The 21,817-nt window shown below is 36.0% G+C and overlaps 1 protein-coding gene across 4 annotated transcripts in view; it reads left to right on the top strand.

Annotated features, from left to right (window-relative positions):
• PHKA1 (phosphorylase kinase regulatory subunit alpha 1) overlaps window positions 1-21,817 on the top strand; it is a 137,145-nt gene that overhangs the window by 52,956 nt on the left and 62,372 nt on the right. The gene's annotated exons all lie outside the window — the stretch shown is intronic.

Here is a 21,817-nt window from a genome sequence, read left to right as displayed (position 1 = left end):
ACTGCATCTGAAAAGGAATTTAGAGTCTCTGGAATCTAAGTTTCTAGCCCTATATATCCTGAGCAGGCTTGATAATTTTCAGTGTGTTTTATGAACTCTTTGGTACAGAGGGCATGACTGTTATCAGGCAACATTGTATCTTCATTCCAAGTGTGTGCTTAACCAACTTGTTCTTCTCCCCTTTCTTGGGATCTATATTTCCATTTTGAAAAATGCTAACTTTATATACATTAATAGCCAAGGAACTTGTTTTTAGCTCTTTATACTTTGTCATGTAATGAATTAGTTGACAATATTTTAAAATTCCATTTCTTAATCTAATACTTATTTTTAATTAGTACTTTTTTAGTACTAGTATTTTTTTTAGTATTTAGTATTTTAGTAAAAAAATTAGTATTTTTTTATTCAACTTATATATTAAATTTGGTGATAGACACATTAAACAAATTACTACAAGTTAAAAATTTATGCAAGTTACTACAAATTTCACATTAAGCAAATTACTACATTGTTAACTTTAAAAAAAAAGGATGTGCAAAATTTCTAAACCACCCTTGTGGAAGGCTGAATAGTGGCCCCAAAAGATATTCAGGCCCTAATCCCTGGAACCTGTGAACATTACCATTTAAGGCAAAAGGGATTTTGTGGGTGTGACTAGGTTAAGGAGATGGAGATTGGTGGGGAGGATTATTTTGGATTATTCAGGTGGGCCCTAAGTGTAATCACAAGTCTCCTTATAAGAGATACCGAGAGGGAGATCAGACTAGAGAAGTAAGAGATATGATGACAGAAGCAAGTGATTAGAGTGATAAGGCTGTTAGCCTTATCCTCTAGAAGCTGGAAGAGTCAAGGAACAGATTCTCCCCTGGAGCCTCCAGAAGCAACCAGCCCTGCTTGACAACTTGATTTTTATTTTACGTCATAGTAGCCATAAGGCTCATTTTGGACTTCTGATCTCCAGAACTGTAAGAGTATAAGTGTATGTTGTTTTAAGCTACTAAGTTTATGTTACTTTGTTATAGCACCAATGGGAAATTAATACAATCTTAAATCAAGCCACAAAGTAAATTTATAAATAAAGAATGTACCTTACATCGTAGATTGCCACTTACAAACCCTAGTTGTGTGTGTGTGTACTTTTTTTCTTCACCAAGAGTGGTCTGTTAGTAATTAAAGCCAAGCCAAATTTTGTTCAGCTCAAAACCAGCCTCCATCCCTTTTTACTAACACCTACTCCGAACACTCAACTTCTGTGGCAGTTATGTAGATCTAAATTGAGACGGAATCAACCAAGGAGGGAAGGACCAACAGTCAGAGCTGACTGTTCTTTTTTTTTTTAACATCTTCATTGGAGTATAATTGCTTTACAATGGTGTGTTAGTTTCTGCTTTATAACAAAGTGAATCAGTTATACACATACATATGTTCCCATATCTCTTCCCTCTTTCATCTCCCTCCCTATCCCACCCCTCTAGGTGGTCACAAAGCCCCGAGCTGATCTCCCTGTGCTATGTGGCTGCTTCCCACTAGTTTTCTATTTTACGTTTGGTAGTGTATATATGTCCATGCCACTATCTCACTTTGTCACAGCTTACCCTTCCCCCTCCCCATATCCTCAAGTCCATTCTCTAGTAGGTCTGTGTCTTTATTCCCATCTTGCCACTAGGTTCTTCATGACCTTTTTTTTTTTCCTTAGATTCCATATATATGTGTTCGCATACTGTATTCGTTTTTCTCTTTCTGACTTACTTCACTCTGTATGACAGACTCTAGGTCCATCCACCTCACTACAAATACCTCAATTTCGTTTCTTTTTACGGCTGAGTAATATTCCATTGTATATATGTGCCACATCTTCTTTATCCATTCATCCGATGATGGACACTTAGGTTGTTTCCATGTCCTGGCTATTGTAAATAGAGCTGCGATGAACATTTTGGTACATGACTTTTTGAATTACGGTTTTCTCAGGGTATATGCCCAGTAGTGGGATTGCTGGGTCGTATGGTAGTTCTATTTGTAGTTTTTTAAGGAACCTCCATACTGCTCTCCATAGTGGCTGTATCAATTTACATTCCCACCAACAGTGCAAGAGGGTTCCCTTTTCTCCACAACCTCTCCAGCATTTACTGTTTGTAGATTTTTTGATGATGGCCATTCTGACCGGTGTGAGATGATATCTCATTGTAGTTTTGATTTGCATTTCTCTAATGATTAATGATGTTGAGCATTCTTTCATGTGTTTGTTGGCAATCTGTATATCTTCTTTGGAGAAATGTCTATTTAGGTCTTCTGCCCATTTTTGGATTGGGTTGTTTGTTTTTTTGTTATTGAGCTGCATGAGCTGCTTGTAAATTTTGGAGATTAATCCTTTGTCAGCTGCTTCATTTGCAAATATTTTCTCCCATTCTGAGGGTTGTCTTTTGGTCTTGTTTATGGTTTCCTTTGCTGTGCAAAAGCTTTTAAGTTTCATTAGGTCCCATTTGTTTATTTTTGTTTTTATTTCCATTTCTCTAGGAGCTGGGTCAAAAAGGATCTTGCTGTGATTTATGTCATAGAGTGTTCTGCCTATGTTTTCCTCTAAGAGTTTGATAGTGTCTGGCCTTACATTTAGGTCTTTAATCCATTTTGAGTTTATTTTTGTGTATGGTGTTAGGGAATGTTCTAATTTCATACTTTTACATGTACCTGTCCAGTTTTCCCAGCACCACTTATTGAAGAGGCTGTCTTTTCTCCACTGTATATGCTTGCCTCCTGTTTGTAGATGACATGATTCTATACATAGAGAATCCTAAAGATGCTACCAGAAAACTACTAGAGCTAATCAATGAATTTGGTAAAGTAGCAGGATACAAAATTAATGCACAGAAATCTCTGGCATTCCTATACACTAATGATGAAAAATCTGAAAGAGAAATTAAGAAAATACTCCCATTTACCATTGCAACAAAAAGAATAAAATATCTAGGAATAAACCTACCTAAGGAGACAAAAGACCTGTATGCAGAAAAGTATAAGACACTGATGAAAGAAATTAAAGATGATACAAATAGATGGAGAGATATACCATGTTCTTGGATTCGAAGAATCTACATTGTGAATATGAGTGTGCTACCCAAAGCAATCTACAGACTCAGTGCAATCCCTATCAAACTACCAATGGCATTTTTCACAGAACTAGAACAAAAAATTTCACAATTTGTATGGAAACACAAAAGACCCCGAATAGCCAAAGCAATCTTGAGAATGAAAAATGGAGCTGGAGGAATCAGGCTCCCTGACTTCAGACTATACTACAAAGCTACAGTAATCAAGACAGTATGGTACTGGCACAAAAACAGAAATATAGATCAATGGAACAGGATAGAAAGCCCAGAGATAAACCCTCGCACATATGGTCACCTTATCTTTGATAAAGGAGGCAAGCATATACTGACTGTTCTTTCTCTTCCCTAGCACCCACATTTTATGCCAGCAGGACCTGAACTCCCAGAGCTATTAACATTGCATCTGGCTTTAGGAATATATGGATTTCCCCCACTCTTCCATTCTAGCTATAATGTAGAAAATCCCTTTTCTTTTTAATTTAAGTGCAAAGTTGGAAGCTCCTAAAGAAATTTTACCAGAAAAATGGAAAACTAAAATATAAACACATAGAAATTATCAAGTTTATTGAATATAGGTCTCAGGTCCTAATAAATAAAACCTAGCCACAGATTAGCTTGAATAGTACAAATTACTGAACCCCTGGTTCCCTCCACTGACTCAACCCTATTTGTGGTAAATGCCAAGTCAAGACTCTGAAACTTCTGAGATTAATTTGGGTTGATGCTTTACTAGGTGGGATGGGGTACCTCAGTCCTTTCAAGAACCTGCTTCCTGGTTTTTTTTAATCTCCTTGGCTATTCCCTCTAGCCTCAGACTATAATGTACTCCTAGTCTCCAGATACCAGTCCCCTAGCACTAAATCTGTTGAAGTAAGGAAGGTATTTCTCTATCTAGCCCAAATCTTACTCCATGAATATTAGTTGATCTTGTAGTCACTATCTTCTTTGCCCTTCTGAGAAGTCTCTATGGTTTGGGGTTTGTGCAAGTCCTATTGATGCCTTGGATGTGATTCTCTCTGGCTCTCACTTAAAAGTTGATACCTTCTACCCTTTTCTTCTTCACATCCATTGTTCTAAACTCAGCATAATCTTACTAGGATATAGGTAACTTCCAAGCTCTGGGACTTCATTCCTGGAATCTACCTGCATCACATCAGATCTCTCCAACAAACAGAAGCAAACTCCTTGCTGACTACTTTTTCAAAGTCTACACTTTGTTTTGGGCCTCTTACTAAGTTATTATTTCCTAGCCAGAGAAAATAAGGACTGCTAGGTCTTCCGGACTTCAGTTTAATGAATGCACAAACATTTCAGGGACTCAAGTAACAAGTTATATTTATTTTCCAAATGTGCTCCTTCATTCGCTTCATTCATTCATTTTTTCATAAGGCTCTATTGCTTACTTTTATGTACCAGGCACTGGGCGTGATGCTGTGAGAGACATAGACATATAACCAAATAATTATAGTACAATCTTATAAATGCTATAACAATGGCATTATGTACCGGGTACAGGAGAAAGAGAATAGATTTGTCTGGGAAGGTCAAGAAAGGCATGTTTTTATGATTTATAAAATGAGTGACTTCATAATTCTATTATTGCAATAATTTCACAATAGCAAAAATGCTTTTTTAAAAATTAATTAATTAATTTATTTTTGGCTGCGTTGGGTCTTCGTTGCTGTGTGCAGGCTTTCTCTAGTTGTGGCGAGCAGGGGCTACTCTTCGTTGCGGTGCGTGGGCTTCTCATTGTGGTGGCTTCTCTTGTTGCAGAGCACGGGCTCTAGGCACCTGGGCTTCAGTAGTTGTGGCACGCAGGCTCAGTAGTTGTGGCTCGTGGACTCTAGAGCTCAGGTTCAGTAGTTGTGGCGCCTGGGCTTAGTTGCTCCGTGGCATGTGGGATCTTCCCAGACCAGGGCTCGAGCCCATGTCCCCTGCATTGGCAGGCGGATTCTTAACCACTGCACCACCAGGGAAGCCCCAAAGTTGCTTTAAGGATATATTGAATGACAGCTGTAATTCCACCAAGGAAAACAGGCTATTTCTTCACCAAGTATGTTCACTTATATATGTTCCCAGAAGTGGGATTCTGTGCCTCACCTCAAACACTCAGTATTTCAGTTCCATAATATTTTTTTAAATTTTTAAATATTATGTTGTTAATCAACTTTGGGAACATAAGAACTTTATAGGAGAGTGCTGTCAAAAACATGGTGGAGTGAAAAGCTACCTTTGTCTCTCCCCTTGAATCTACAACCAGTAAAACATCCACAACACAACGAAGGTGCCTTTCCCCAACACAACAGGATGCCAGAGAATTCCACACATGTGTACATCTAAAGGTGGGTGAACTGGAACACATAGAGGAGGCAGAACCAAGGGAACAGTGGAGTCGGTACCTGCAATCCCAGCCCTCTGACTGTGGCAGCTGAGCCCACAGCTTCAGAAAACCCAATAGCAGCAGGGGAAGCAGCACGCATGACTCTGCCTGCCAACACAGGTAACTTGGCAGCAGCAACAGTGGGGCCTGGGACCCCATCCCTCCAGTCACTGAGGAACCCACGAGCCCAGACTCTGGCCACCCTATTTGCATTGGCAGAGCCCCCAAACCTGAGAGCACCAGACACAGTGGAGGCATCTGTGCAACCCCAGCTTCCCCTCCCACACTGTTCCCCTCCCCCCACAGCAGAGCCTGTGTCTCAGGGGATCTCCCACAAAAGAGAAGAGCCCACCATCCCAGTAATGACAACAGCTCTGGCAGAAGCAATGCAGCAATAAGCCTAGAGGCATAAGAAGCAACAGCAAAAGCACAGAGCCACACCTGTTACACATATGGTGGAGGCTGGAAAGTGCCAACTCTCAAATATAACCAGAGGTAGCTCAGGTGAGCGAAACCAAAAACTTGTGTGATAGCGCCACCTACTGGAAAGCAAAAGAAAGGATTGTAACTCCTAACCGGTCATTTAACTTCAAATGTGCCAGCAGAGGAACAATTCATCAAGCAATATGAAGAATCACAGTAACACTATATCACAAAAAGAAAATGGCAATTCTCCAGAAGCCAAACTTAAAGTCATGGAATATTGAGATCTAACTGATAGAGCCATCAAAATAGCCATCATGAAGAAACTCAATGAGATACAAGAAAACTCAGAAGGGCAGTGTAATGCGCTCAGGAATAAAATTAATGAACAGAAGGAATACTTTACCAAAAAGATTGAAACTCTAAAAAAGAACCAAACAGAAATTCTGGAGACGAGGAACACAATAAACAAGATGAAAATGCATTAGAAAGGATTAGAAACAAAGCAGACAATATGGAAGAGAGCATTAGTGAGCTCAAAGATAGAAACCTAGAAATGATACAAGTAGAAGAGGAAAGAGAAGTAAGACATATATAAAAAGAGGAAATCCTATGAGAGCTACACATCTCTTTTAGGAAAGGCAGCATTGGGATAATAGGTATCCCAGAAGGAGAAGAGAGGAAGAAGAGCAGAGAGATTATTTAAAGAAACGATAGCTGAGTTCTTCCCAAACTTGGGGAAGAAACTGGACAATCAAGTCTATGAAGCAATGAGAACAGCTAATTAAACTCATTGCAAATAGACCTTTTCCAAGACACATTAAAATTGTCAAAAGTTAATGACAAAGAGGGGACTTCCCTAGTGGTGCAGTAGTGAAGACTCCCTGCTCTCAATGCAGGGGGCCTGGGTTTGATCCCTGGTTAGGGAACTAGATCCCACATGCATGCCGCAACTAAGAGTTCACATGCTGCAACTAAGGAGGCATTGAGCAACAACTAAAGAGCCCTCCTGCTGCAACTAAGGAGCCTACGTGCTGCAACTAAGGAGCCCATGTGCTGCAGCTAAGGAGCCCATGTGCTGCAACTAAGGAGCCCGCCTGCTGCAACTAAGACCCAGCACAACCAAATAAATACAATTTAAAAAAAAAAAGTTAATGACAAAGAATTTTAAAGGCAGCCGGGGAAAAAAGGATGGTACCCTACAAAGGAACCCCCATTAGGCTATCAGCAGATTTCTCAGCAGAAACCCTAACAACCAGGAGAGAGTGAAATGACATTTTCAAAATACTGAAAGAAAAACTGTCACCCCGGAATACTCTATCTAGCAAAATTATCATTCAGATATGAAGGAGAAATAAAGTCTTTCCCAGACAAAAGCTGAGGGAATTCATCAACGCTAGACCTGCCTTACAAGAGATATTAAAAAGAGCTCTTCTACCAGAAACAAAATAGCAAAAATACACAAAACTTTAAGCAGGGTGATAAATAGAATCAGAAAGCTGCAGCTCTTTATCAGAATAGATTTTTAAACACTATTATAAAGGTTAAAGGGAAAAAAAGAAAGCAGAAAAATAATTATAGCTATCTTATTTTGGTAACAAACCTACAACCATAAAAAGGGATAATTTGAGACAACAAAAACACTAAAAGGGGAGGAGGAAAAGGATGGAATTCATATAGGTGAGTGAACATAAGATGCTATCAGCAGAAAAAGGACTAGTTTATCTATGAGAAATTTTATACAAACCTCAGGGTAACCACAAAAATAAACATAAAATACAGACACACACACACAAAGAAGAAACTGAGAAAAATATCACAGAAAACCATCAAACCAAAATGGCAAACAGAAACAAAAGGAAAAAGAAACAGTGGAGATATAGAGCTACCAGAAAACAAAAGATAAAATGGCAGTATTAAGTCCTCATCTATCAATAATCAGCCTAAATATAAATAAATTGAATTCACCAAATGACACACAGTGGCTGGATGGATTAAAAAACAAGACCCAACTATTTGCTGCCTCCAGAAGACACATCTCAACTCTAAAGACAAACATAGGCCAAAGGGAAGGGATGTAAAATGATATTCCAAGCAAATAGAAGCCAAATGAAGGCAGGTGTAGCCATATTCATATCAGATGAAATAAAGCCAAAAAAGGTAACAAGAAATAAAAATGGACAGTATATAATGATAAAAGGGACAGTTCATCAAAAGACATAACAGTGATTAGTATATACGCACCTAACATAGGAGCACCAAAATATATAAAACAATTATTAACAGGCCTAAAGAGAGAAATTGACAGCAACACAATAATAGTAGGGGACTTTAACACCCCACTTACATCAGTGGTTAGATCATCCAGACAGAAAGTCAACAAGGAAACAACAGTCTTAAATGAAACTTTTGACCAGATGGATTTGATAGATTTGTACAGAACATTCCATCCAAATGCAGCAGAATACACATATCTTCTCAAGTGTACATGAAACTTTCTCAAGGATAGACCATATTTTGGGACACAAAACAAGTCTCAATAAATTTAAGAATATTGAAATCACATCAAGCATCTTTTCTGATGACAATGGAATGAAACTACAAATCAACTACAAGAAGAAAACTGGAAAAATCACAGATATGTGCAGAATGAACAACATCCTACTGAACAACTATTGGGGCAACGAAGAAATCAAAGGAGAAATAAAAAATTACTTGAAGACAAATGAAAATGAAAATACGACATACCAAAATCTATGGGATGCAGCAAAAGCTGGGAGGGAAGTTTATGGCAATACAGGCCTACCTCAAGAAACAAGAAAACCAAGCAGCACCAGAAACCAGAGCCCAGGCTCCAGGACCAAATGTTGGCCTGGGCCAGGAGCTGGACCCCCACAGACTCATAGGACCCTCAAAGAGCTGCTGCTGCCAGGGGAGTCACTGGAACTCAGATGTCCCATCCTAGTGTTACCTGGCCAGCTCTGAGGTGGGGCCTGACATAGTGGAAACCCCATCCCCTGCCCGCAGGTAGAGAAGAATTTTTTTAAAAAAAGAAACAAAACTCTCAGATAAACAGTCTAACCTTACACCTAAAGGAACTAGAAGAAGAAAAACAAAACCCAAGTTAATTGAAGGGAGGAAATAATAAAGATCAGAGTTGAAATAAATGAAATAGAGGCTAAAAAGGCAATAGGAAAGATCAATGAAACTAAGAGCTGTCTTTAAAAAGTTAAACAAAATCAACAAACCATTAGCTAGACTCACTAAGAAAAAAAGAGAGAAGGCCCTGATAAACAAATCAGAAGTGAAAGAGGATAAATAACAACGGATACCACAGAAGTACAAAGAATTATAAGAGAATATTATAAACAGCCATACACCAACAAATTGGACAACCTAGACGAAATGAACAAATTCTTAGAATTATACAACCTTCCAAGACCAAATCATGAAGAAATAGAAAACTTGAGTAGACCAAGTACTATTACAGAGATTGAAACAGTAATCAAAAAAGCTCCCCCAAAACAAAAGTCCAGGACCAGACAGCTTCACAGGTGAATTCTACCAAACATTCAAAGAAGATTTTATATCTATCCTTCTCAAACTATTCCCAAAAAATTGAAGGGAACACTTCCTAACTCATTTTACAAGGCCAACATCACTCTGATGTCAAAACCAGACAAAGACAACACAAAAAAAGATAATTACAGACCAGTATTTCTGTTAAACATAGATGCAAAAATCCCCAACAAAATATTAGCAAACCAAATTCAACATGTAAAGCAAACCAAATTCAACATCTAAAGGGTCATACACCATCCATGATCAAGTGGGATTTATTCCAGGGATGCAAGGATGGTTCACCATCTGTAGATCAATCAATGTGATACACCATATTAACAAAATGAAGGATTAAAAACCATATTATCATCTCAATAGATGCAGAAAAAGCATTTGACAGAATTTAACCCTCATTCATGATAAAAACTCAATAAAGTGGGTATACCCGGAACATACCTCAACAAAATAAAGGTCATATATGACAAACCCACAGCTAACATCATACTCAGTGGTGAAAAATTGAAAGCTGTCTCTCTAAGATCAGGAACAAGACAAGGATGCCCACTCTTGCCACTCCTATTCAACATAGTATTAGAAGTCCTAGCCTGAGCAGTTAGGCAAGAAAAAGAAATAAAAGGCATCCAAATTGTAAAGGAAGAAGTAAAACTGTCACTATTTGCAGATGACATGATTTTATATATAGAGAACCCTAAAGACTCCACCAAAAAACTATTAGAAATAATAAATGATACAGTAAAATTTCAGGATACAAAATCAAAATATAAATATCTGTTACATTCCTGTATGCTAACTATGAGCTAGCAGAAAGAGAAATTAAGAAACTAGGAATATGCTCAACATTGTTAATCATCAGAGACATGCAAATTAAAACCACAGTGAGATATCACCTCACACCTGTCAGAATGGCTATCAAAAAGAACACAAATAACAAATGTTGGAGAAAAGGGAACCCTTGTACACTGTTGGTGGGAATGTAAATTGGTGCAGCCATGTGGAAAACAATATGGAGGTTTCTCAAAAAACTAAAAATAGAACTACCATATGACCCAGCATTTCCACTCCTGGCTATATATCTGAAAAAAATGAAAATACTAATTTGAAAACATGCGTGCACCCCAATGTTCACATTCACAGCAGAAGTATTTACAGTAACCAAGATATGGAAGCAACCGAAGTGTCCATCAACAGATGAATGGATAAAGAAGATGTATACACACGATGAAATACTACTCAGCCATATAAAAGAATGAAATTTTGCCATTTGCAACAACATGGATGGACTTGGAGGGTGTTGTGCGAAGTGAAATAAGTCAGACAGAGAAAGACAAATACTGTATGATACCACTTATATGAGGAATCTAAAAATACAACAAACTAGTGAGTATAACAAAAAAGAAACAGACTCACAGATATAGAGAACAAACTAGTGGTCAGCAGTAGGGAGAGGGAAGGGGGAAGGGGCACGACAGGGGTAAGGGATTCAGAAGTACAAACTACTATGTATAAAATAAATATACTACAAGGATATATTGTACAACACAGCGAATATAGCCAATATTTTATAATAACTATAAGTTGAGTATAATCTTTAAAAATTGTGAATCACTATGTTGTACACCTGAAACATAATATTGTACATCAACTATACCTCAATAAAAATTTTGAAACACGATTTCTGCTGTATTGATAATTATTAAAATAATCCACTAAAATCTAAATACTGTACTCTGCTAACTTGATATCTACAATCATCCCTTTAAAAAATACATGAGCAAGATATTCAACAACAACAACAAAATGACAATATCTAGGAATTAACCAAGGAGGTAAAAGACCTATACAGTGAAAACTCTAAGACATTGTTGAAAGAAATTGAAGAAGAAACAAATAAATGGAAAGATATTCCATGCTCATGGATTGGAATAATTAACATTGTCAAAATGTCCTTATTAAGCAATCTACAGATTCAATGTAATCCTTATCAAAATCCCAAGGACATTTTTCACAGAAATAGAAGAAAAAATTCTTAAATTTATATGGAACCACAAAAGGCCCCATGGAACCACAAAAGGCCCCAAATAGCCAAAGTAATCCTGAGAAAAAAGAGCAAAGCTGGAAGTATCACACTCCCTGATTTCAAACAGCAAAGCTGCAGTAATCAGAACAGCATGGTAATGGCAGAAAAACAGATACATAGATCAATGGAACAGAATTGAGAGTCCAGAAATACACCCATGCATATATGGGCAAGTAATTTATGACAAAAGAGCAAAGAACATACAATGGAGAAAGGATAGTATCTTCAATAAATGGTGTTGGGAAAACTGGACAGTCACATGAAAAAATATGAAACTAGACCACTGTCATACCATACACAAAAATTAACTCAAAATGGATTAAAGACTTGAATATAATATCTGCAACTGTAAAACTCCTTGAAGAAAACATTGGCAGTACACTCTTTGACATCAGTCTTACCCATTCTTTCTATGTCTCCTCAGGCAAGGGAAACAAAAATAAACAAATGGGATTAACATTAAACTGAAAAGCTTCTGCACAGCAAAGGAAACCATCAATAAAATGAAAAGACAACCTACCAAATGGGAGAAGATATTTGCAAATGATATATCTGATGAGGGTTTAAAATCCAAAATATATAAAGAACTCATACAACTCAACAACCAACCTGATTAAAATGAGCAGAGGAACTGAATATACATTTTTCCAAGAAGACTTACAGATGGCCAATAGGCACATGAAAAGATGTTAAATATCACTAATTATTAAGGAAATGCAAGTCAAAACCACAAAGAGATATCACCTCATACTTATAAGATTGGATGTTATAAAAAAGACAGGAATAGAATACTACTTAGCCATAAAAAAGATGAAACCTTGCCATTTGTGAAAACATGGATGGACCTTGAGGGTGTTATGCTAAGTGAAATAAGTCAGACAGAAGGAGAAACACTGTATGATTTCACTCATATGTGGAATATAAAAAAACTGTTAAACAAAAGCAAACATGTAGATACAGAGAACAGAGTAGTAGTTACCAGAGGAGAAGGGACTGGGGAGTAGGGGGTGTGAAATCAATGTTTCCTCAATAAAAAAAAGAACTTTATAAATATTAAACTCAAATCTTTCTGTAATGCTAATTCTTTTCTAATTTATTAGTGCACAGAGATACATTTTCATAGTTATGTTCAGTGTGTACATATTAACTTGTGCTGTTTTTTCACTTATTCTTTCATGTAAGTATTTCCACATGTTGAAAGAGCTATATATTCATCAAATTTAAATAATTGTTTCCTTATTATTGGATACTTGAATTGTTTTCCAAAATTTTATCCTTCTATGAATACCTTTTTATAGGCATTCATACATATACTCCTGTTTCCTTGGAGTATATTCTTAGAAAAAGGATTCTGGATAAAAGAGTATGAACAGCTTTTTAGCTCTTGTTACATGCTGCCAGATTATTCTTTAGAAAGACCAACCAATTTTTAGTGACATCAATAAATATAAAATATAACTTTTTATTAATATTTTTACTACCCCATCAATGTTGGGTTTTTATCATTTGCTTTTGTTAGATTAATAGTTTTAATACACATCAAGTTATTCTAGTTTCCTTTCTTTAATTCCCAGTGAGGGTATGTATTTTTTCATTTTTGCTTTACTTTTTTAAAAATTGTGTCTCCTATTGCTTGCATATCTATCAGGATCTGTACATTTTTGTATATATTTATCAATTCTTTATATTTTATTTAAGCTTTTGTCAATGAGGCTTGCAATGCATATATTTCCTATTCTATAACTTTCTTTTAGATAATTATTTTCTTGCCTTTGTACAACTTTTTCAACATCAGATACATCCATTTTATCAAGATGTATCTTTCATTTCTTTAGGAATTGTGAGCTTATCTCCTAGTTTCATTTGAATAGATATACTATTCTCATTCTCTCCAATTTTCACAAGTAGTAGGTTATCTGATTCTAAATTCCTATATACATGTTGACTGCAGGGAACTGGAAGATAGAGAAAAGTGCAAAAGAAAAGATAAAAATCTTTAAATTATAAATCTATAATTCTCCAGTCTCGGGAAACCACCATTTCCATTTTGGAGTGTTTGCTTCCAATCATTTTTTGTAAAGTAAATACACAATTGTTTTTTGCAGCATAATATATGCTGAACCCTATTATATTTTCTTAAATAGCCCCCTACAACAGTATTTTAATATCTATGTTAGCATAATATCGTGAATTATTTTTTGGTCATATTGATGATAAACTTTTTTTTCATAAAATAAACAGCCTTTTTTTTCTATTTACTTTGCACATTATCTACTTATATTCTTTTCCCATTTTTCTACTGGAAAATTGTCAGTTTCTTATTGGTTTATACAAGATTTATTATCCATGAGAGATGTTAACACTTTGTCTTCCATATGTTATTGCAATATGTTGCTATTTTATTATTTGCCCTTTAATTTTACATTTGATTTTGATATAGAGAAGTTTTACATTTTTATGAAGTAAAATTTTCTCCTTTTTGATTTCTTTTTTGCTGTTATGCTCAGAAAGATCCATCCCTAAGTCAGCTACATTTTCACTGCATTTTCTCGTAGTTCTTTATGGTTACAATTTTACATGTAACTCTTAGTCTAGAATTTTAAGTTTAGTTTATCTTATGAGGTAAGAATTATAACTTGTTTGCCAAATACTTAGCCCATCTTTCCAGCACTGTTGATTGAATAGTTCATATAAACACTCTTTTGAAATGCCACCTTTATCATTTACTGTACATACATAGAATCACACAAGGATGTGTGTGTATGCTTCTGGTCTTACTTTTTGGTGATGTTGATCAGTTTCTCCTTTCCTAGTACCACAGTTTTTAAGTTATCATAGTTTCAGCCTCACCAATGATTAGAGAAATGTAAGGTAAAACAACAATGAAATATAAGGTTTTGCCTATCAATTTTATAAAAGCTAAGATTGATAATATCCAGTGCTGGTGATTATGTGGGGAAATGAACACTCTCAGCACTCCTGGTAGTAATGTAAATCCGAGGCAGTTTGGCATCACGTATAAAAAATTTTAATGCCCATACCTTTGTCCAACAACTTACTTCTAGGAATCTATCCTATATAACACTCACATGAGTGCATAAGAATATATGTACAAAGATGTTCATTACAACATAATTTGCTGTATGGCAAAACAACATTTAGAAGCAACCTAATGTATATGAACAAGAATGGTTGAATTATGATATGTTGTGCCACATTTTAAAAGAATAAGGTAGACTTTCAGCTTCCAGCTATGTTGAAATAGCTTTTATCAGACTAAGCTTCATAGTAAGAACAACTACCCTGGATGGATTTTAAAAATAAAAGTGAATGAAGGCATCAGAAAGTAATTAAGACAGCCAAGACATGAGAAGCCAAAACCCTGGAGAGAAGAGGACCTTGGAGAAGTAAGCTCACCTCTCTCTGTGCACTCTCCTTTTGAGGCATTTGCTACTGCTTAAGCTGTGCTTGCATGGAGTGAGGGGCCAAGAAACCAAGCATAAAGTGGCAGTGCTAGGAAGACAGAAATTCCATTTCAGGACCTTTTTATGTAGAAGGGGCTATGATAAACACCTGAGGCTTTCAGTTGAATCCCTGAAGGATGGGCTACACCCTAAAAGTAAAGGCAAATCAGAAATAGACCATTTCTCAGAAAGTCTGAAACACAAAGCCTAAAACACAAATAAATGGAAATACATCCATGTTCATAGATTGGAAGAGTTAATATTGTTAAGACATCAATACTATCCAAAATGATTGACAGATTCAATACAATCCCTATCAAAAACCCAATGACATTTTTAGCAAAAATAGAAAAGTTCATCCTGAAATTCATATAGAATCTCAAGGGACCCCAAAACAATCTGGAAAAAGAACAAAAATGGAAAACCTACATTCCCTGATTTCATAACTTACAAAACTACAGTAATCAAAAGAGTGTAGTATTAGCATAAGGAAATCTGTAGAAAATGGAATAAAATAGAAATCCCAGAAATAAACCCTTACAGATATGGTCAAATGATTTTTGACAAAGATGCCCAGTCCATTCATTGGGTAAAAGAACAGTCTTCTCAAGACATGGTGCTGGGAAAACTGGATATCCAGGTGCAAAAGAATGAAGTTGGACCCTTGCTTTACACCATATACAAAAATTAACTCAAAATGGATCAAAGTCCTAAACCCAAGAGCTAAAATTATAAAACTCTTAGAAGAGAATAGAGGGGAAAGCTTCATAACATTGGATTTGGCAATGATTTCTTGGAAATAACACCAAAAACACAGGCAACAAAAGAAAAATTAGATAAGTTAGACTTCATCAACATTTAAAACGTGTCAGTGAGACCAGCTTGGTGCTTTGTGACCACCTAGAAGGGTGCGATAGAGAGGGTGGGAGGGAGACTCAAGAGGGAGGGAATATGGGGATATATGTATACGTATAGCTGACTCACTTTGTTATATAGCAGAAACTAACACAACATTGTAAAGCAATTATGCTCCAATAAAGATGTTAAAAAAAAACTTATGTGCATCAAAGGGAACCATCAAAAGAGTGAAAAGACAACCCATAGAATGAGAGAAAATATTTGCAGATCATATATCTGGCAAAGTGTTAATATCCAAAATGTATAAAGAACTCATACAACTCAACAACAAAAACCGAAGCAACCCCCCAAAATCATCTATAGATCCAATGCAATCATATCAAAATTCCAATAGCATTTTTCACAGAAATAGAAATAACAATTCTAAAATTCATATGGAAACATGAAAGACTCCGTATAACCAAAGCAATCCTGATAAAGAAGAACAACACTGAAGGCTTTAAACTTCCTGATTTCAAACTATATTACAAAACTATAGTAATCAAAAGAGTACGGTACTGGCATAAAAATAGACACATATACAAATGGAACAGAATCAAGCCCAGAAATAAACCCACACCTATATGGTCAACTAATGTGTAACAAGGGAGCCAAGAATGCTAAATGGGACAAGGATGATCTCTGACAAATCATGCTGGGAAAACTGGATATCCAGATGCAAAAGAATGAAATCAGACCCCTATCTTACACCATTCATAAAAATTAACTCAAAATAGATTAAGCACACACACACACACACACACATATTGTTTTTTGGCTGCGTTGGGTCTTTATTGCTGTGCGCAGGCTTTCTGTAGTTGTGGCGAGCAGGAGCTACTCTTCATTGCAGTGCACGGGCTTCTCATTGTGGTGGCTTCTCTTGTTGCAGAGCGTGGGCTCTAGGCGTGCAGGCTTCAGTAGTTGCAGCACTCAGGCTCAGTAGTTGTGGCATATGGGCCCTAGAGCATGTGGGCCTCAGTAGTTGTGGCACGTGGGCTCACTAGTTGTGGTGTAGAAGCTCTAGGGCACACAGGCTTCAGTAGTTACAGTGCGCAGGCTCAGTAGTTGTGGCGCACGGGCTTGGTTGCTCCACAGCATGTGGGATCTTCCTGGACCAGTGATCCAACCCATGTCCCCTGCATTGGCAGGCGGATTCTTAACCACTGTGCCACCAGGGAAATCCCAGATTAAGCACTTAAATGTAAGACGTGAAACTGTAAAATTCCTGGAAGAAAATATAAGGGAAAAGTTCCTTGACATCAGTCTTGGCAATGATTTTTTTAATATGACATGAAAAGCACAAGCAAAAAAACAAAAATCAGTAAGTGGAACTACATCAAACTAAAAAGCTTTTGCCCAGCCAAAGAAAGAATCAAGAAAGTGTAAAGCCAACCTATGGGCTGGGAGAAAATATTTCCAAATCATATATCTGATAAGGGGTTAATATCCAAAAAATATAAAGAACTCATACAACTCAATAGCAAAAAAAAACAATTTGATTTAAAAAATGGACAGAGGACTTGAATAGACATTTTTCCAAAGAAGACATCCAAATGACTAACAAGTACATGAAAAGGTACTCAACATCACTAACCATCAGGGAAATGCAAATCAAAACCACAGCATGATACCACCTCACACCTGTTAGAATGGCTGTTATCAAAAACAAAAACAAAAAACAAGACAACAAAGGCTGGGAAGGATGTAGAGAAAAGGGAACCCTTGTACACTGTTGGTGGGAATGTAAATTGGTAGAGCTACTATGGAAAACAGTATGGAGGTTCCTCAAAAAATTAAAAATAGAACTACCATATGATCCAGAAATCCCACATCTGGGTATATATCTGAAGGAGATTAGATATCTGCACTCCCATGTTTATTGCAGTGTATTCACAATAGCCAAGACATGGAAGCAACCTAAGTGTACATCAACAGATAAATGGGTAAAGAAAATGTGGTGTGTGTGTGTATAACAATAGAATATTATTCAGCCACGAGAAAAAGGAAATCCTGCCATATGTGCCAGTGTGCATGGATCTTGAGGGCATTTTGCTAAGTGAAATAAGTCAGACAGAGAAAGACAAATACTTATGATCTCACTTATATATGGAAGCTAAAAACATCAAACTCATAGAAACAGTAGAATGGTGGTTGCCAGGAACTGAGGGGTGGAAGAAATGGGGAAGTGTTGGTCAAAGGTTACTAACTTTCAATTTTAGGATGAATACGTTTCTGGGATGTAATGTACAGCACAATGACTATAGTTAACAATAACACATTGTATACTCAAAAGTTGCTATGAGAGTAGAGCTGTAATATTCTCACCATAACAACAACAAAATGGCAGCTATTTGAGGTGAAGGATGCATTAACTAACCTTATTATGGTAAACATTTCACAGTATATCTGCACATCAAATCATCACATTGTACACCTTAAACTTACACAATGTTATATGTCAATTATATCTCAATAAAGCTGGGGGAAAATTTTTTTAAATAAAAAAAAACACAAACCCAATTTAAAAAGGCAAAGGACTTGAATAGACATTTTTCCAAAGAACATATACAAATGGTCAATAAGCACATGAAAAGAGGCTCAACAACACTAATCATTAGGGAAATGCCAATTAAAATCTCAGTGATATATCACTTCACACTCATATAATAGCATGGCTATTTTAAAGTAAATAAATAAAACCAAAAAATAACAAGTGTTGATGAGAATGTGGAGAAATTGGAACCCTTATGCTCTCTTGGTTGGAATATGAAATGGTGCAGCCACTGTGGAAAACACTGTGGCAAGTTCATAAAAATTAAACTTAGAATTGACCATCAATTGCACTTCTATATATACTTTCATATCTACTACCCAAAGGAAGGGAAAGCAGGAACTCAAAACAGATATTTGTTCACTAATGTTCAAAGCAGCATTAGTCCCAGTAGCCAAGAGGTAGAAATAACCCAAGTGTTCATTGACAGATGAATGGATAAACAAACTTTTGTATATATGATAATATATTTTATATATTATATATATAGGAATATTATTCATCTTTTTATTTAAAGGATGGAAATTCTAACACATGCCACAACATAGATGAACCTTAAAGACATTATATTATACTAAGTGAAGCAAGCCAGATGAAAAAGGATAAATATGTATGATTCCACCTATATGAAGTACTTGGTGTAGTCAAACTTATAGAGACAGAATACAGAATGGTGATTGCTATTACAGAATTAAAGGGTGGTTGCCAGAGGTAGAGGGTAATGGGGAGTTATTGTTCAGTGAGTAAAAAGTTTCTGTTTGGGATGATGAAAAAGTCCTGGAGATGAATGGTGGTGATGGTTGCAGAACAATGTGAATGTACTTAATGCCACTGAACTGTATGTTTAAAATGGTAAACTTTATGTTATATATATTTTACTACAATAAAAGTCAATTAAGTTTTAATATATTTTTTGAAACACAGATAATTCACATTTTGAGAGTTATCAGATAGGACTCATAAACTATGTTAATATATTCCAAAAATAGGTTTAGAAGATGAATTTCACTAGAAAACTATCAATAGAATGTATAAAAAAGGATCAAATAGAATTTCAAAGCTAAAAAATACAATAAGTGAAATTAAGAATGCAATAGATGAGGTTAACACCATATGAGACAGAGCAGAAGAGAAGATTAATGAACTGAAAAGTAAATCAGTAGAAAATACCCCCATTAAAGCACATAGAAAAAAGGATGGAAAATTAAAAGAGCATTAAGAGACAGAGGGAAAAGGTCTAGAGCTCAAGAACAAGAAAAAGAATGGAACTGCAACTATTTGAAGAGAGAACAATGAAATTTTTTTCAAAATTTACTAAAGATAATCAAGCTACACTTTCAAAAAGGCTAAAAATCTGTGAGCAAGATAAATACAAACCTAAATTTAATAATCAAACTTCTGTAAACCAAGACAAAGAGAAAATCTTAAAAGAGACAGAGTTAAGAAAAGATACATTGCTTTCAAAGGAACAGTGATCAAGCATACAGCTGACTTTTCAACAAAACCAATGAACTCCACAGAACAACTGAAGGACACTTATAAATTACTAGGAGAAAATAACTGCCAGACTATAATTCTATATAATTCTATATCCAGTGAAAATATCTTTCAGAAATAAAAGTGATATTAAGGCATGTTCAGGTAAGTAAAAACTGAAAATATATTACTAGCAGACTCACACTAAAAGACACTAAAGGGAGTTCATTAGGCAGAAGAAAAATGATCACAGACAGAAGCATAGAAATGCAAGAAAAGAAAGAGAAATGGAAAGTGTAAATATAAAAGACTGTTGACTGTTTAAATCAACACTAATAGCAATACCTTATGAATAAAATAACAAAAGTAGAAGTGAAATAAATGACAAAAATAGTAATAAATAAATAAATAAAAGGCAGGATGTGAAGTCAAGATGTTATGAGATTCTTGCATTATTCAGGAACTGTTAAAAACACTAATTTAACATAGCCTCTAATTAGTCAAGGATGCATGTTTTAATCTCTAGGGCAACTTGTCAAGCAGGAGTTCATAACAGAATTAAGCCCTACAGAAAATGGGGTTTTTCCATTCTCCCGAGGGTGGTGCACACTAGTTCCATTTTAAATACAAGGAAGATAAGTTAATATATGCAATGAATATCTAGATAATTAAGACATAATCTCTGGTGGAATCCAGTTGAGAAGAGCTTCTCTGGAGTAACCATTAAAAGAATAAAAAAAAATAATAATAATAATAAAAGAATGTCTTAAAAGCTGATGGAGGGGAAATGCTACAATAAAATTCTTGATTAATCCAAAACAAGGCAAGAAAAGAGGAAAAAAGGAATAAATGGGACAAATGGAAATCAAGTAGTAATATGTAAGTTTTAAATCCAAATATTCAGTAATTGTGTTAAATCTAAATGGGCTAAATGCTTCAATTAAAAGACAGAGATTGTCAAGTTGCATAATAAGGCAAAATCCAACGACATACTACATAAAGGAGACTCACCTGAAATATAAGGACACAGGTTGAAAATAAAAGGATGGACAACAATATGCCATGCAAATAGTAAACAAACTGAAGCTGATGTAACTATGCTAATATCAAAGTAACTAAAGGCAAAAATATTAATAGAAATAATGAATAACATTTTATGGTGGTAAGGTGTCAATTTAACAGGCAGCTATTAAAAAACTGAACATGCACATCACCTGGGCCTATTATTTCCACTACTAGGTATATACTCAACAGAAATGCATACATATAGGCTCTAAAAGACACGGACAATGTGCAGAAAAGAGTTAACATGACAGGTCAGAGAATGCTTTCCTTAGAAAGGCCTGCTTGCAAAGTTGGCCCATGGCTGGCATCTGAAGACTTGGATTTCAGGAAGGTTTCCACCATCCCCTAACTAATAAGGACAGTTTGCTCTGTCTAAATTGAGCAAACAACATGGCTTGTGCTGAATATCTGATTTCCTTCTGAGAGTCTAGAGTTTTGGTGCAGGCCAGGCAGAGGGTGCTCACATGACCAGCACTTAATAAAAGTATTGGGTACTGAGTCTCTACTGCTGGTAGGCAACACTTCACACGTGTTGTCACAGTTTGATGCTGGAAGAATGAAACATGTGCTGTGTGACTCTACTGGGACAGGATCTTGGAAGCTTGTTCCTGGTTTCCTTTAGACTTTGCCCCATGCATGTTTTTTTTCCTTTACTGATTTTGCTTTACAACCTTTGGCTATAATAAATATTAGCGACAAGTATGACTATTTGCTGAGTCCCATGAGTTCTCCCATGGTTCACCTCATCACCAAACCTGGGATGGTCTTCAGGACTCCCAACGCACTGGTGATAGT

Source organism: Balaenoptera acutorostrata, chromosome X, assembly GCF_949987535.1.
Source record: "Balaenoptera acutorostrata chromosome X, mBalAcu1.1, whole genome shotgun sequence".
Lineage (NCBI taxonomy): Eukaryota > Metazoa > Chordata > Mammalia > Artiodactyla > Balaenopteridae > Balaenoptera > Balaenoptera acutorostrata.
Note: the sequence above shows the minus strand (reverse complement) of the source record. Positions and strands in the feature narration are given on the sequence as shown.